The 15,979-nt window shown below is 44.8% G+C and overlaps 1 protein-coding gene across 1 annotated transcript in view; it reads right to left on the bottom strand.

The window, feature by feature from the left end:
* The window catches only part of LOC115102191 (protein bassoon-like), a 180,762-nt gene that overhangs the window by 98,086 nt on the left and 66,697 nt on the right, over positions 1-15,979 (bottom strand).

Below are 15,979 nucleotides of genomic sequence, written 5' to 3'. Positions count from 1 at the left end.
TCTCATGGTCTGAGAGTCCTTTAGGTGCCTTTTGGCAAACTCCAAGCGGGCTGCCATTTGCCTTTTACTGAGGAGTAGCTTCCGTCTGGCCTGATTGGTGGAGTGCTGCAGAGACGGTTGTCCTTCTGGAAGGTTCTCCCATCTCCACAGAGGAACTCTGGAACTCTGTCAGAGTGACCATTGGGTTCTTGGTCACCTCCCTGACCAAGGTCCTTCTCCCCTATTTCTCAGTTTGGCCGAGTGCCAGCTCGAGGAAGATTCTTGGTGGTTCCAAACTTAATCCATTTAAGAATGATGGACGTCACTGTGTTTTTGGGGACCCTCAATGCTGCAGAAATATTTTGGCACTCTGCCCCAGATCTTAGTCTCGACACAATCCTGTCTCGGACCTCTACGGACAATTCCTTTGACCTCATGGCTTGTTTTTTTTTTGTTACATGCAAAGTCAAATGTGGGACCTTATATAGACAGGTGTGTGCCTTTCCAAATCATGTCCAGTCAATTGAATTTACAACAGGTGGTCTCCAATCAAGTTGTAGAAACATCTCAAAGATGATCAATGGAAACAAGATGCACTTTGAGCTCCTCATAGCAAAGGGCCTGAATACTTATGTTTTTTACATGTTTAAAAACCTGTTTGTCAATATGGGTTATTGTGTGTAGATTGATGAGGAAAATTTTTTATTTAATCGATTTTAGAATGAGGCTTTTAGGTGCTGAATCAGAATTAGTTAGGTAACATAGATAAATAAGATGTTTTATTTACATAATATGCTTATGTGAGATACTTGTTATTATAATGTTTCCCTTTGGACTATAGGGTAGGCAATTGCACTTATCCCTTCTCAGCTAGGGCTCAGTCACTTGGGGCCCAGAGAGGGGAGAGGTCAGGCTTGTCTTCATATGTGAATGTATCTGTTAAACCATCTGGTGCTATGCAGAATATCAGAAGGGGAGGAGGACAGAATGGAACATTGTCTTCTTATGTGAATGTGTCTTTACCTATTCTTAAACCATGTGAAGGGATGGCGTGATTAATGGGGAACCAATTAAGTGTCTCCACAATGTCTGTACGCCAGTCACTCCCTCCTTTTCCCATTGGGGGGAGGAGTATGGCAGTGTCTGTAACCATTGTATGTCCCCTCTGATGTTGCACTTATCTTGAGATAGTATATGACCTAGAGGCTCACTTGTCCAGGTGTGGGGAGAAGAGGGGGTTTACTTGAGATGGGAGAATATAATTGTTGACAATTGATATATGCCATTGGATGAGGTAATGTTTTTGTACTATGAAGTACCAGGAACGAGATTCGAACCTCGTCTTAGAGACCAAACTGAACGATAATTTATAGCTAATGCTATCTGGCTATGGGATACTCCTCTCTCAAGTAAAAGGCCCTCTGTGAAGTTTTCCTAAGATCTGTGGTTCGTCATGTAAGTTGAGAGGGGTGTATCTTGGCTATAAAAGATCTTGGTATTCTTTTGTAGGGACTCTCAGAATTCATTATAGACACTGAATTGATCTGAGAGTCAAAGGGCTATAGTGAAGCTCATATTAGTAAAAGAGGAAATTTAAGTATAACTCTGGTGTGTGGTTTCCAACTCTCCTCATTTAGTAATACAGGAAATTACAACGACAGGCTGTAACGTAACAAAACGTGGAAAAAGGGAAGGGGTCTGAATACTTTCTGAATGCACTGTACAAGTGAATTGTGTCTATGTATGTTTTCATTGTCCAAGTCTTGACCTATGGGACTGCTGGACTGTCCGTTAACACGGTATGTTTATATCTGTCTGCCCCAGCCTCAAACTCAGCCCCTGTGTGCAGCTAACTGACCCTCTCTGCCCATTCATTGCCATATACCCATTGTTGTTGTCCTAGCTGTTTACCTGTTGTTGTCTCACCCGTTGTTGTCTTAGCTCTCCCAATCAACACCTGTGATTGCTTATGCCTTTCTCTAATGTCAATATGCCTTGTATACTGTTGTTTAGGGCAGCTCTCTTTGTTTTATTTTACTGCGGAGCCTCTAGTCCTGCACAACATGTCTCAGATAGCTCCCAGCCCCCACACACGCGGAGACCGCACCCAGCTTAACTGGCGCCTTCAGAGATGCAACCTCTCTCATCGTCACTCAATGCCTAGGTTTACCCTTGTCTGATCACTATGCCCTGAATCTATCCTACCACGCCCATAAATCTGCTCCCTTTATTCTCTGTTCCCAACACACTAGACGACCAGTTCTTATAGCCTCTTATAGAATTGCAATCTACTGTAGAGATAGCCTGCAGAGTTCTGTCATACTATCCAGATCTACAGATCGAGCTTCTACTTTTAAAGATCCATCTCTCCAGAAATAAGTCAATAACTGTTGCCGCCTGTTATAGACCCCCCTCAGCTCCCAGCTGTGCCCTGGACACCATATGTGAATTGATTGCCCACCATCTATCGTCAGAGTTCGTACTGCTAGGTGACCTAAATTGTGATATGCTTAACACCCCAGCCGTCCTACAATCTAAGATACATAGATGCCCTCAATCTCACACAAATGATCAAGGACCCACCAGGTACAACCCCAAATCTGTAAACATGGGCACCCTCATAGATATCATTCTGACTAACTTGCCCTCTAAATACACCACTGCTGTTTTCAATCAGGATCTCAGCGATCACTGCCTCATTGCCTGCGTCCGTTATGGGTCCGCGGTCAAACGACCACCCCTCATCACTGTCAAACGCTCCCTGAAACACTTCTGCGAGCAGGCCTTTCTAATCGACCTGGCCCGGGTATCCTGGAAGGATATTAACTTAACCTCATGCCCTCAGTAAGGAAACCTGCTTGTTCTTTAAAAGTGCTTTCCTCACCATCTTAAATAAGCATGCCCCTTGAAAAAAATGTAGAACTAAGAACAGATACAGTCCTTGGTTCACTCCAGACTTGACTGCCCTTGACCAGCACAAAAACATCCTGTGGCCGCACTAGCTTCGAATAGTCCCCGCGATATGCAACTTTTTAGGGAAGTCAGGAACCAATACACACAGTTAGTTAGGAAAGCAAAGGCTAGCTTTTTCAAACAGAAATTTCTGTAGCACTAATTCCAAAAAGTTTTGGGACACAGTAAAGTCCATGGAGAATAAGAGTACTGTGCAGCTGTCTTCATCGACCTGGGCAAGGCTTTCGACACTGTCAATCACCGTATTCTTATTGGGAGACTCAACAGCCTTGGTTTCTCTAATGATTGCCTCGCCTGGTTCACTAACTACTTCTCAGATAGAGTTCAGTGTGTGAAATCGGAGGGCCTGTCGTCCGGACCTCTGGCAGTCTCTATAGGGGTGCCACAGGGTTCAATTCTCAAGCCGACTCTTTTCTCTGTATATATCAATGATGTCGATCTTGCTGCTGGTGATTATTTGATCCACCTCTACGCAGACGATACCATTCTGTATACATCTGGCCCTTAAATGGAGACTGTGTTAACTAACCTCCAAAAGAGCTTCAACGCCATACAACGCCAACTCCTCTTAAATACAAGTAAAACTAAATGCATGCTCTTCACCCAGTCGCTGTCTGCACCTGCCCGCCCGACTAGCGTCACTACTCTGGACGGTTCCGACTTAGAATATGTGTACAACTATAAATACCTAGGTGTTTGGCTCGACTCTAAACTCTCCTTCCAGACTCACATTAAGCGTCCCCAATCCAAAATTAAATCTAGAATCGGCTTCCTATTTCACAACAAAGCCTCCTTCACTCATGCTGCCAAACATACCCTCGTAAAAATGACTATCCTACCGATCCTTGACTTTGACGATGTCATTTACAAGATAGCCTCCAACACTCTACTCAGCAAATTGGATGCAGTCTATCATCCATTTTGTCACCAAAGCCCCATATACTACCCACCACTGTGACCTGTATGCTCTCGTTGGCTGGTCTTCACTACATATTCGTGGCCAAACCCACTGGCTCCAGGTCATCTATATGTCTTTGCTAGGTAAAGCTCCGCCTTATCTCAGCTCACTGGTCACCATAGCAACACCCACCCGTAGCACACGTTCCAGCAGGTATATTTCACTGGTCAACCCCAAAGCCAACACCTCATTTGGCCACATTTCCTTCCAGTTCTCTGCTGCCAATGACTGTCTGACTGACGTGTCCAAAGTAAAGCCAGGATATGCATATAATATGTACCATTGGATAGAAAACACTTTGAAATTTGTAGAAATGTTAAAATAATGTATGAGACTATAACACAATTGATATGGTAGGAGAAAATCCAAAGGAAAACCAACTGGAACATTTCTTTTTTGAGATGGAAGGCTATGGGTCCTATGCAATTCCAGCTCCCAGGTTGCAATTCCTATGGCTTCCACGAGATGTCAACAGTCTTTGTTCAAGGTTTCAGGCTTGTTTCTTTCCAAACGAGGGAGAACTTTGAGTTTTGATACTGGGAGTCAAAGTTGGAAATCAGTCTGTGCGTGCGCAACGAAGAAGATGCGCACTTGCTAATTTTACTTTTCTATTGAACATACTTTTTTCCATATGAAATATTATAGTTTATTTACATTTTAGGGTACCTGAGGATTAAATAAAAACGTAGTTTGACAAGTTTTAACAAAGTTTAGCTTTTTGGATTCCTTTCTCTGCATGTTGAACGAGTGGATTACTCAAATCGATGGCGCCAACTAAACAGACTTTTTGGGATATAAAGAAGGGTTTTATCTAACAAAATGACCATTCATGTTGTAGCTGGGACCCTTGGGATTGCAAATCAGAAGAAGATCTTCAAAAAGTAAATTAATATTGAATCGCTATTTGTGATTTTACGAAGCCTGTGCTGGTTGAAAAATATTTTGATGTGGGGTGCCGTCCTCAAACAATCGCATGGCATGCTTTCGCTTGCCAAGAATTTAAGCTTTTAACTGATATTAGACACTTGTATGTACCTAGATGTTTAATATCCATAATTTTTATGATTATTTATTTGAATCGCGCCCGGCAATTTCACCGGAAGTTGTCGACAAGTGTTCCGCTGGTGGGACGCCTTGAGCCGATCATGCTTTTTGCCTGGTCCCAGATCTGTATGTGTGTTTACCGTAGCCAAATGGTCTGACTATCGTAGTTGGCAAAATCAGGCCAATCTTCCTCTGCACACACACATGCAAGCACATATGTACAAACATGCATGCACCTACCTACATCCTCACACACACAAACACACACACACACACACACACACACACACCCCACTTTGTGTCCTGATTGTCAGTCATTAATCCAGGGGGTCACTTTAAACTAAACCAGTGGTAATCCTTTTCCCCCTGTGTTCTGTCTCTCCATCTCTCCACAGTCTCTCTCTGTCTCTCCACCAACTGAATGGAAGGATGGAAGAAGGACGTGTTCTGTTCTAATCATGCAAGGCCTTATCATAGCATCTCAGCCCGTCTCCATGCACCCACTCATCACTCCTCCAGAGCAGTGCAGCAGCGTGAGGGAGTACTCAGGAGCTCTAATTTAATCTGTCATTAATTACTGGGAGAGCAGGGGGCAGTGGGGAGGTCAGCCCAGGAACTAGGAACTCTACTAAGGACTAAGAGGATAGATGGGAGACACAGCCAGACAAGGGTGATGCTATAGATAACTTTGGAGTTGGAGTTATATCAGAGATGTTGTTGTTTTAGAATTGCAAGACTCTTTTTTTGATGGTAGTGTCATGACATTGGCCTGGGGGTAGGTTTATGACAGTCATAAATACCTCTTCCCCCCTTTTTCCTCTCTCTACCCTACTGATGTTACATTTGCAAAACCCTTGGTTAACATAGAGATTCTGGGAACATCAGAAGGTGGGGGGAAATGAACTATATTCTGGTAATCCGACCAATTGAACATATGCGGTGGTACTTAATGAATATGATGTCAGTTCGGTTGTCATCTGAGACATTCTCATCAATGATAAGATGACATAAACTCTACAGTGGAAAGTCTACACATCAGAGTTATCGGATTCACATGGAATTGTTGTTCAATTTAAATGTTTGAATATGAAATTATTCGTGATGGGATGAAAGGTGATTTTGGCTTCTAAAATGTGAGATTTGGGTTTTCATAAGGTATGGCTCTGCTCAATCAGTGGCCCGCCCCTGTGAAGGGACATGGGCTATAAAACTTTTCAAACACGCCCTCCTCTCCCTTGGTATATAAAGCCTTGATGACAATATAACCTCCTGTTCTGAGGACGTGAGGACGACGGTCCGATGTCAGAATGGTTCAGATAATAACTACAGGTCGAAGCCAACATCAGTGTGAGCTTTGGTTGCGAATGGTATGAACTTTGAACTCTTATTCACTACAGAAGTGATACCTCCTAGCCGTTGAGTTAGCAACAGCCAGTGCAAACGGGGGTTAGGAAGGAACAGACAGAGTATCCCGTCTACCACACAACGACGTTACTACAACGTATTCAATTTACCAGCAGAGACATTCTTCAAAGAACAAAGGACTCGGTTGGGCAACACAGCCTTCCATCTATCACCAACCTACCGAAGCGCAGCTCAGAGTAAATATTTATTGCATTTTCCTTTTCCAAATTGTTCCTCAGTCTTCCCGCTCTTTCACTCAAACCCAGCCCCTTTTCTTTTGTGTAACCAGATGTCATATCTGTTCCGCACGCTAGGGACGTTTTCCTTTAGGACGTAATTTGTAATCAAGTTATGATTTAAATATGTGTATGTGTAATTCTGTGTGATTAGTTAGGTATTTAGTAAATAAATAATTAAACCCAATTTTGTATTGCTGATTCAACTTGTTAGCCAGGGTTCGTGCAGATAACAAAGAATTTACAACTTTCAGATGAGACTGAATTAAGATGACCATTAATATTGACTGCTATTGATGTAAAATATTACTAGGTCTTTAAGAGTTTATTCGAAAGATAACAGCTCTATAAATATTCTTTCATGGTGCCCGACTCTCTAGTTAATTACATTTACATGATTAGCTCAATCAGGTAATATTAATTACGGATAAATTATTTTATAGAATAGCATATCATATCACTTAATCCGGCATAGCCAAAGACACGACAGTAGTGTGTCTAACGCTATTAGGTGTATACATGTAAACAAACACACTGACAGATCAGCCTTAACAAAGTAAAAAGCAGTCGGAATGTCATTGTTTGCAGAAAATAATAACTCCGACACGACAAACCTAGCAATGTCCGTGGCCTGTTGACTTGCACACAAGTGTGACACGTAGGCAAAAACCAGCTGCCCCCCATGAAAAATGAATCAGAAAGGTTAGGAAACCCAGCTACTGCTAAACTAACTAAATGGTAAGACCACAAACACAGATGTTCAATATCCTTGTTATTGGTAGATGGATAACACTAGTACAACTACCTATAAAAGTAGAGTAACTAAGCACTGTGCTAGCATGCCAACATCCAGGATATAGAGCTGACAGGGGACACACACAGTAGTGGTGGTGGTTGTGGTGCTGGTGTTGTGGTGGTGGTTCTGGTAGTTGCGGTGGTGGTTGTGCTGTTGGTTGTTGTTGTGCTGGTGGTTGTTGTTGTGGTGGTGGTGCTGGTGTTTGCGGTGGTGGTTGTTGTTGTGGTGGTGGTGCTGGTGTTTGCGGTGGTGGTTGTGCTGGTGGTTGTTGTTGTGGTGGTGGTTGTGGTAGGGGTTGTGCTGGAGCTGGTGGTTGTGCTGGTGGTTGTTGTGGTGCTGGTGTTGGTGTTGGTGTTTGCGGTGGTGGTTGTGCTGGTGGTTGTTGTTGTTGTGGTGGTGATGGTGGTTGTGGTATGGGTGGTGCTGGTGTTTGCGGTGGTGGTTGTGCTGGTGGGTGTTGTTGTTGTGGTGGTGGTTGTGGTAGGGGTTGTGCTGGTGCTGGTGCTTGTGCTGGTGGTGCTGGTATTTGCGATGGTGGTTGTGGTAGGGGTGGTGCTGGTAGTTGTGGTGATCGTGCTGGTGGTTGCTGTGGTGGTTGTGGTGGTGGTGCTGGTAGTTGTGGTGGTTGTGGTGCTGGTATTTGTGGGTGTTGTGGTAGTGGTGCTGGTGGTTGTGTTTGTGGTGCTAACTGAGTCGTATCATTGAGAAACAGCAGGCCGCTCCAGAAAAGCTCATTACCCACTCTGTCAGAGGAAAAGGCTACTATACATCAGATCAGTCATAGCACCACCAGGCCTTTAACAGAGCTGCCCATCAACCAGCCATCCCCCTTGCAACTAAGATGTGTGGATCAGAGAAAGAGAGAGAGGGAGAGGGATGTACCGAGGGAAGGAGAAAGAGAGAGAAATAACAGTGTCTTTACATTTTTTCCAATCTCATTTTAGGGAAGCAGCCAGCCATCTAGCCTGGTTCAAGGGCAGCTGAGATTAAACTGCAGGCTGATACAAGTTCTGGCCAGTTCATCTTTACTGCTGTTTACGATGAGTCAGTCAGAACACTTCACTCTTTTATACTCTCCAAAAGTGTCTTTCTCTCCATGGAGAACTTCAATGTAGTCTTTCTCAATCATACAGTTCAATTATTTAGAGTGCACTCTGTTTCTATCCCAGCTAGCCCATTTAGTTCATTGGAAGTTGTGGGAACATGTGTTTTTGGTTTCCCATTAGTTCTGGGAAAGAAGCCATAAGTTTCTTGACCGGTAAAATGGAACGTTTTTTAAATGTTCTGAGAACGGAAGTAAAAATGTCTCCTGTTCTAGGAACGTACATTTTTAGGTTGCAGGGAGGTTCTGAGAAAGTTTTACAATGGTTCCCTGAAAGTTTTTCTAGGAGGTTTTATTCATGGTCTGAGAACATAAATTAGAGGTTATTTGAAGATAATTAATGAACTTTCTGAGAACATGTTTCAAATAAGACTTTTAATAACACTGTTAGCTTAGTTTGGGTTAACTGTTTTGAACTCGAGGAACAGATAGGACACATGGAAATTCATTTGCTTAGTCATTAATCATGCAAACATATATTTTTTTATTGTGGCACGTAGTCAGTGAGATTCAAACCCATCTTCTGTCCTCTATCCATGGAATTAGTCGACTGCACCACCAGAATGGAGCTGGCATGCCATGTTTTTTTTAACTCATACAAAACTGTTCCTTTTAGTCTATTCAAACAGACCCCATTTCAAAGGAAACAAGCACTCATTAAGATCAGGTGTGGCCAATTAGTGGGATCGGCTAACACACCTGAACACACTTAACAAGATAGAGGATAAAGAGAGTTTTGTTGACACTGAGAACAGAATGTATATAGTTTTAAATAACATTCTTAGAACGTTCTTTGAACGTTACTGTCACGACTTCCTTCACACCTGGTTCCAATCCCATCAATTACATGTTGTGTATTTAACCCTCTGTTCCCCCCATGTCCTTGTCGGAGATTGTTTGATTGTATTATGTTGGTGTGCGACGGGTTTTGTACCCACTTTTGTTATTTTGTACCCACTTTTGTTATTTTGTACCCACTTCTGTTATTTTGTACCCACTTTTGTTATTTTGTACATTTTGGTTATTGGAGTTTTATCAGCATTTATTAAACAACTCCGTTTTTACCAAGTTCGTTCTCGTGCGCCTGACTTCCCTGCCACCAACATGCACCCATTACAGTTACTAATGTTCTCTTGTGGTTTTTCTGGAACGTTTTCTTAATGTTCCGAGAGCACAACTTAATAGAACCTGCATAAAACCTTATGCTGAACTACTGAAATTCCCACCTAAGAAACATATGGTTCTCAGAATGTTATGTGCTAGCTGGGTATCCTGCACCATCTCCAGAACATTGTGGGAAGGTGTATGAAAAATAACCATAGGACAACCACAATCTCACCAAGCTCCAAGAAACATATGGTTCTCAGAATGCTTTGTGCTAGCTAGGTATATATTTATTTACTTCATTTTGTTAATACTCAAGAAGTACTAACCTCTTCAATCACTCGAGGTAGCATTTTGTCAATGCATGTTGTTGAGCACAATAATGAATCATTATTTTTACTTTTCTATTTGATATGCCCCCCGATAAATACTTTGTTAAGGGAAAATGTATGCTTGTGATGTGTTGTTGTCTCACCTAGCTATCTTAAGATGAATGCACTAACACTAAGTCACTCTGGATAAGAGTGTCTGCTAAATTACAATTGTATGGTAGTTTATATATTGTTGCCTTTGTATATATTTATCAAAGGTGTGGAAAATAATAAAGGGAACTGTAGAGTATGCAAGTAAATACATTGATCAATTTCCTAGAAACATACAGAACGGAACAGTCAATGCCCCTGAAATGACGGGATGCGTCCCAAATGGCTCCCTATTCCTTACATCTTTTGATCAAAGCCCTATGGACCCTAAAGTAGTGAACTATGTAGGGAATAAGATGCCATTTGGAACGCAACATGGTGATGGTGATGAAGCACCCTATTCACACCCTAATTATGTGTACACAGTGGACAACAGATGATTACCATCATAATTAATAATCATCTGCCTCATTATGGCTATAGACCGGCCAGTGAGCTGGATCATCTGCCTCATTATGGCCATAGACTGGCCAGTGAGCTGGATCATCTGCCTCATTATGGCTATAGACCGGCCAGTGAGCTGGATCATCTGCCTCATTATGGCCATAGACCGGCCAGTGAACTGGATCATCTGCCTCATTATGGCTATAGACCGGCCAGTGAGCTGGATCATCTGCCTCATTATGGCTATAGACCGGCCAGTGAGCTGGATCATCTGCCTCATTATGGCTATAGACCGGCCAGTGAGCTGGATCATCTGCCTCATTATGGCTATAGACCGGCCAGTGAACTGGATCATCTGCCTCATTATGGCTATAGACCGGCCAGTAAGCTGGATCATCTGCCTCATTATGGCTATAGACCGGCCAGTGAGCTGGATCATCTGCCTCATTATGGCTATAGACCGGCCAGTGAGCTGGATCATCTGCCTCATTATGGCTATAGACCGGCCAGTGAGCTGGATCATCTGCCTCATTATGGCTATAGACCGGCCAGTGAGCTGGATCATCTGCCTCATTATGGCTATAGACCGGCCAGTGAGCTGGATCATCTGCCTCATTATGGCTATAGACCGGCCAGTGAGCTGGATCATCTGCCTCATTATGGCTATAGACCGGCCAGTGAGCTGGATCATCTGCCTCATTATGGCTATAGACCGGCCAGTGAGCTGGATCATCTGCCTCATTATGGCCATAGACCGGCCAGTGAGCTGGATCATCTGCCTCATTATGGCTATAGACCGGCCAGTGAACTGGATCATCTGCCTCATTATGGCTATAGACTGGCCAGTGAGCTGGATCATCTGCCTCATTATGGCTATAGACCGGCCAGTGAGGTGGATCATCTGCCTCATTATGGCTATAGACCGGCCAGTGAACTGGATCATCTGCCTCATTATGGCTATAGACCGGCCAGTGAGCTGGATCATCTGCCTCATTATGGCTATAGACCGGCCAGTGAGGTGGATCATCTGCCTCATTATGGCTATAGACCGGCCAGTGAACTGGATCGTCTGCCTCATTATGGCTATAGACCGGCCAGTGAGCTGGATCATCTGCCTCATTATGGCTATAGACCGGCCAGTGAGCTGGATCATCTGCCTCATTATGGCTATAGACCGGCCAGTGAACTGGATCATCTGCCTCATTATGGCTATAGACCGGCCAGTGAGCTGGATCATCTGCCTCATTATGGCTATAGACCGGCCAGTGAACTGGATCATCTGCCTCATTATTTTCCATTTGGTTAGATTAATACCTTTTCTCGGGAGAATTCCTTTCCATTTGGTTAGAGTGATACTATAAAAAAATTATATAAAACTCCATTAGTGTTCTCCATTACAGCAGAGTGCTAGTGGGTCTATCATAATGCTCCCTCAGTGTTTTAAACCTGACAATCCGAGTCCAGTGGCAGCAATTTTCTCCATCTAGCGCCAACGCTACGGCTAACGTTTCCACATGGCTATGTTATATTGTACTGTACTGTAGTTCTCTGCTTTAGATGAACAGGAATTAACTGATGTACAGTAACAATGAATCTGCATCATCTGAAGATTTCTGTTCCAAACCCTCCACTTTTTCTTCAACTGAAATGTGAAGATTTTTATCATTTTCCTCATACTGTGCCTTTAATTCAGATTAATTTATGTGGGAAAGTCAGATCAGAATAATTGCAAGGAACATTTTAGATCTCTGAAATAGGGATATTAAGGATGACAGTGGAGACAAAAATGAAGGCCTACGTTGGATATTTGACTTTTCCAGAATAACGAATATAACAGAGAAACAATCCAGAACAAATTTTTAAAAGATTCCAGAAAAGGTGGAGGTCAAAGAGCACGATAAGATCAACTTTTAAAGCGTCCTCATAGTCCTGTGGAGAAAGCGACACCCGTCTCTCTCTTATTTGAGCTGCAGAGTTGCAGCAGACAGCTTAGTCTCAACAGGCCAGCGCTAAGAGATGAACTACACACAGGGGTCATTCTCAATCTCACTGGATCACCCCCAAGTCCTCAGTGAGGAAGTCAGAAACACTCTCACCTCCCTCAGAGGCTTCCCAATCACAGACACATACGTGTTTGCAACACACGCTCACACGCACGCACACACACATACACTCTCTCTCTTTCTCTCTCTCTCTCTCACACACCACCACACATGCCCCTTTCTCACTCTTTATCACACCCCACTACCCCCTCCCCTTCCCACAGGACCCCCCTTCCACTCTCCACCCCCTCCATTCCTTACAGTGATCATCGATCAGTATTACCGTATGTTACTTAATTAAAATCTGCCTCAGCACTTTGTCTCACTCCAACTGGCTGATCGTTAAAAACCTCACTATAAGCGATGTCACGGCAGATCAATAGTGAATTTCAGTAAAACTGAAAAACAATACCCTGTACAGAACCCAGCCAGGGGAGGAGGGGACCTGGGGATTTTGTATTCATGTTTTAAAAAGCACTGTGGTTCCAGAAGCGTGCTCCTTACCTTTACAGTGTTTACAGTGACTAATCATGTATGTCTTATCTAAGGGAGGGAGTTCTGAAACACAGACGGACAGACAAACAGACAGCAGCCTTCAGGCTGGAACGTGACTGGAGGGATTCGAGGAAAACACCCTAGTTATCACTAAGAACCAGCTTCGGGTCAGCCTTTCAACATTTAAAAAAAGCTATTTTCCTCGATCGATGGCCGCCTCTGGTTTTGCTACGGAGGCAGGGAGGCAGGCAAGCAGGGAGGTAAGCAAGCAGGGAGGCAGGCAAGCAGGGAGGCAGGAAAGCAGGGAGGTAAGCAAGCAGGGAGGCAGGCAAGCAGGGAGGTAAGCAAGCAGGGAGGCAGGCAAGCAGGGAGGTAAGCAAGCAGGGAGGCAGGCAAGCAGGGAGGCAGGCAAGCAGGGAGGTAAGCAAGCAGGGAGGCAGGCAAGCAGGGAGGCAGGCAAGCAGGGAGGCAGGCAAGCAGGGAGGTAAGCAAGCAGGGGGGCAGGCAAGCAGGGAGGCAGGCAAGCAGGGAGGTAAGCAAGCAGGGAGGCAGGCAAGCAGGGAGGCAGGCAAGCAGGGAGGCAGGCAAGCAGGGAGGTAAGCAAGCAGGGAGGTAAGCAAGCAGGGAGGCAGGCAAGCAGGGAGGCAGGCAAGCAAGGAGGCAGACAGACAGGCAGGCAAGCAGGGAGGCAGGCAAGCAGGGAGGTAAGCAAGCAGGGGGGCAGGCAAGCAGGGAGGCAGGCAAGCAGGGAGGCAGACAGACAGGCAGGCAAGCAGGGAGGCAGGCAAGCAGGGAGGCAGACAGACAGGCAGGCAAGCAGTGCGGCAGGCAGGCGGGGAGGTAGGGAGGCAGTCAGACAGGGAGGGAGGCATACAGAGAGGCAGGCAGGGAGATAGGCAGGGAGGCAGGCAGGCATACAGGCATGGAGGCAGGCAGGCAGGGATGCCAGAAGAGGAGGTGTCATACTGAAATAACATGTCTAATTAAGCTTGTAGTCTGTCAGTGACCAGCTTTGCTGACCATCACAAAACGACTGTTGTCAGACTCGCTGTGATCAGCGATGAAGACATCTTTAAACAGGGCATCAGCCATACAACAGTAAAGCTCTCATGAGAAATGCTTTTTGACTTGCATGTCAAGTATAGAGAGAAAATTCACAACACATTAACTGTTTGTAATCCGAACCCTGTTCAACTGACAAAGATGGTGATCAGTGACAATGAAAACTGCATGTACTCTGTTGTTGTGCATGAACTGTGCAAGTCTAGGCCTTAGCACATACTGAATTGGATCTTCATTTGATCACCCTGTTGCAAGACAACTTTCCTGCAATGCAGGACTTTTAAAACATGTAGTGTATTTAAGGTTTAAAAAGGCTTCTGAAGTAGATAACTTTCACTTGAAAATGTCAGACTTGATTTTCACTTGAGAAAAATGTATCAATCCCTTCAAAAATGTTATTCATTATAATCCACATAAATCTTAATATTTCCTGTTGCTGCAGGATTATTTTCCTGCTGTAGCGAATTGGCTCAAATTAAGATCCTGCATCTGTATACCGTAAATTACACAAATTGTGGTCAAATGCACCAGTAAGGGAAATGCATAGAGGAGCCAGTGGGATCCTGCCCAGCAGCCCTTAGTGTTATCCCATTGAGGGATCTGATGGAGACTGTGTGTGTGTGTGCGCGTGTGTGTATACTTGCATGTGTGTGCGTGCATGCATGTGCGCGAGCCCATGTGGTGCCTGACTACCTGGTGCACGGGGATCATGGGCCCTGCTCATGTATAATGGATAAGATCTGGTCCTCAGAATAACCGTGATGCCCAAAGGAACCCAGTCTGAGTGTTCCTGCTGGCTGCAGCAGAGGGAGACACTCCCTATCTCATCACACTAACCCATCCATAAAACTCACATAAGGTACCGTACAGAACAACACTGCTGACTTGTGGGTTGTGTGTGTGTGTGTCTACCTATTCTAATGAATAGCCAGATGCCATCACATTATCTCTCTGCATTTCTGTTATATCTCCCCCCTCTCCCTTCCTCTCTCTCTACCTCTCCCCTTCTTTCTCCCTCCCCTCTCTCTCCCTCACCCTCCCTTCCTCTCTCTCTACCTCTCCCCTTCTTTCTCCCTCCCCTCTCTCTCCCTCACCCTCCCTTCCTCTCTCTCTACCTCTCCCCTTCTTTCTCCCTCCCTCCCCTCTCTCTCCCTCACCCTACCTTCCCTTCTCTTCTCCCTCTACCTTGCTCTCCCCTCCTACCTCTCTCTCTCTACCTCTCCCCCTCACTCTCCCTCTTTCCTTCCCTTCTCCCTCTACCTCTCTCTGCTCTCCAGTCCTGTTCCATCCTGTAGTGTGCTGGGACTACCATGTGCCAGACAGGCCAGATTGGAGGACCAGGAGGACTGAGGCTGGGGCAGTGCCAGGGAGAAAGAGCCGAGAGGGGCAGCCTCTCTGTGATAGTTCCGCTGGGCTAAAATAAGCCATAATCCTCCTTGTTACATACCAGGGAACAAAACCACACCTGCAACGTTATCTAATGAGCAGCGCCTCACTGCTTATCAAGCTGTCCCTAGAACTGGGACTGTTAACGATATTAGCTATCTGGTGAGCTTCACTGCCCTAGCGAGTAAAAACTAGAATCTACTATACTGAGAAAGATGTCTCTGAAATGCAGTTGATTTAATGATCAATTGAGTAATAATTATTTATTCAATTACTTAATCAATGTGAGCTGTGTGCAGTGCCCAGTGCCACTGACCCAGCAACAGTGAGAGGGGCTGTCGAGGAGTCCTTGAAATGGACTTGGCGGCTTCCCAGTCCAGCTAGGTCGTTCAGGATTGAGACATAATTGGATGTCTATGCATATAATGAAGACATCGGGAAATGCATTCAAAACCGGCCACTAGGGGCAACATTGAGCGTTGTAAATAGGCTTGGGTTTTGATAGGACCTTGTGGATGGGGTGGTGGACAGG

Source organism: Oncorhynchus nerka, linkage group LG20 (assembly GCF_034236695.1).
Source record: "Oncorhynchus nerka isolate Pitt River linkage group LG20, Oner_Uvic_2.0, whole genome shotgun sequence".
In the NCBI taxonomy this organism is placed as follows: Eukaryota; Metazoa; Chordata; class Actinopteri; order Salmoniformes; family Salmonidae; genus Oncorhynchus; species Oncorhynchus nerka.
This window is presented reverse-complemented; position numbering and strand designations above follow the sequence as displayed.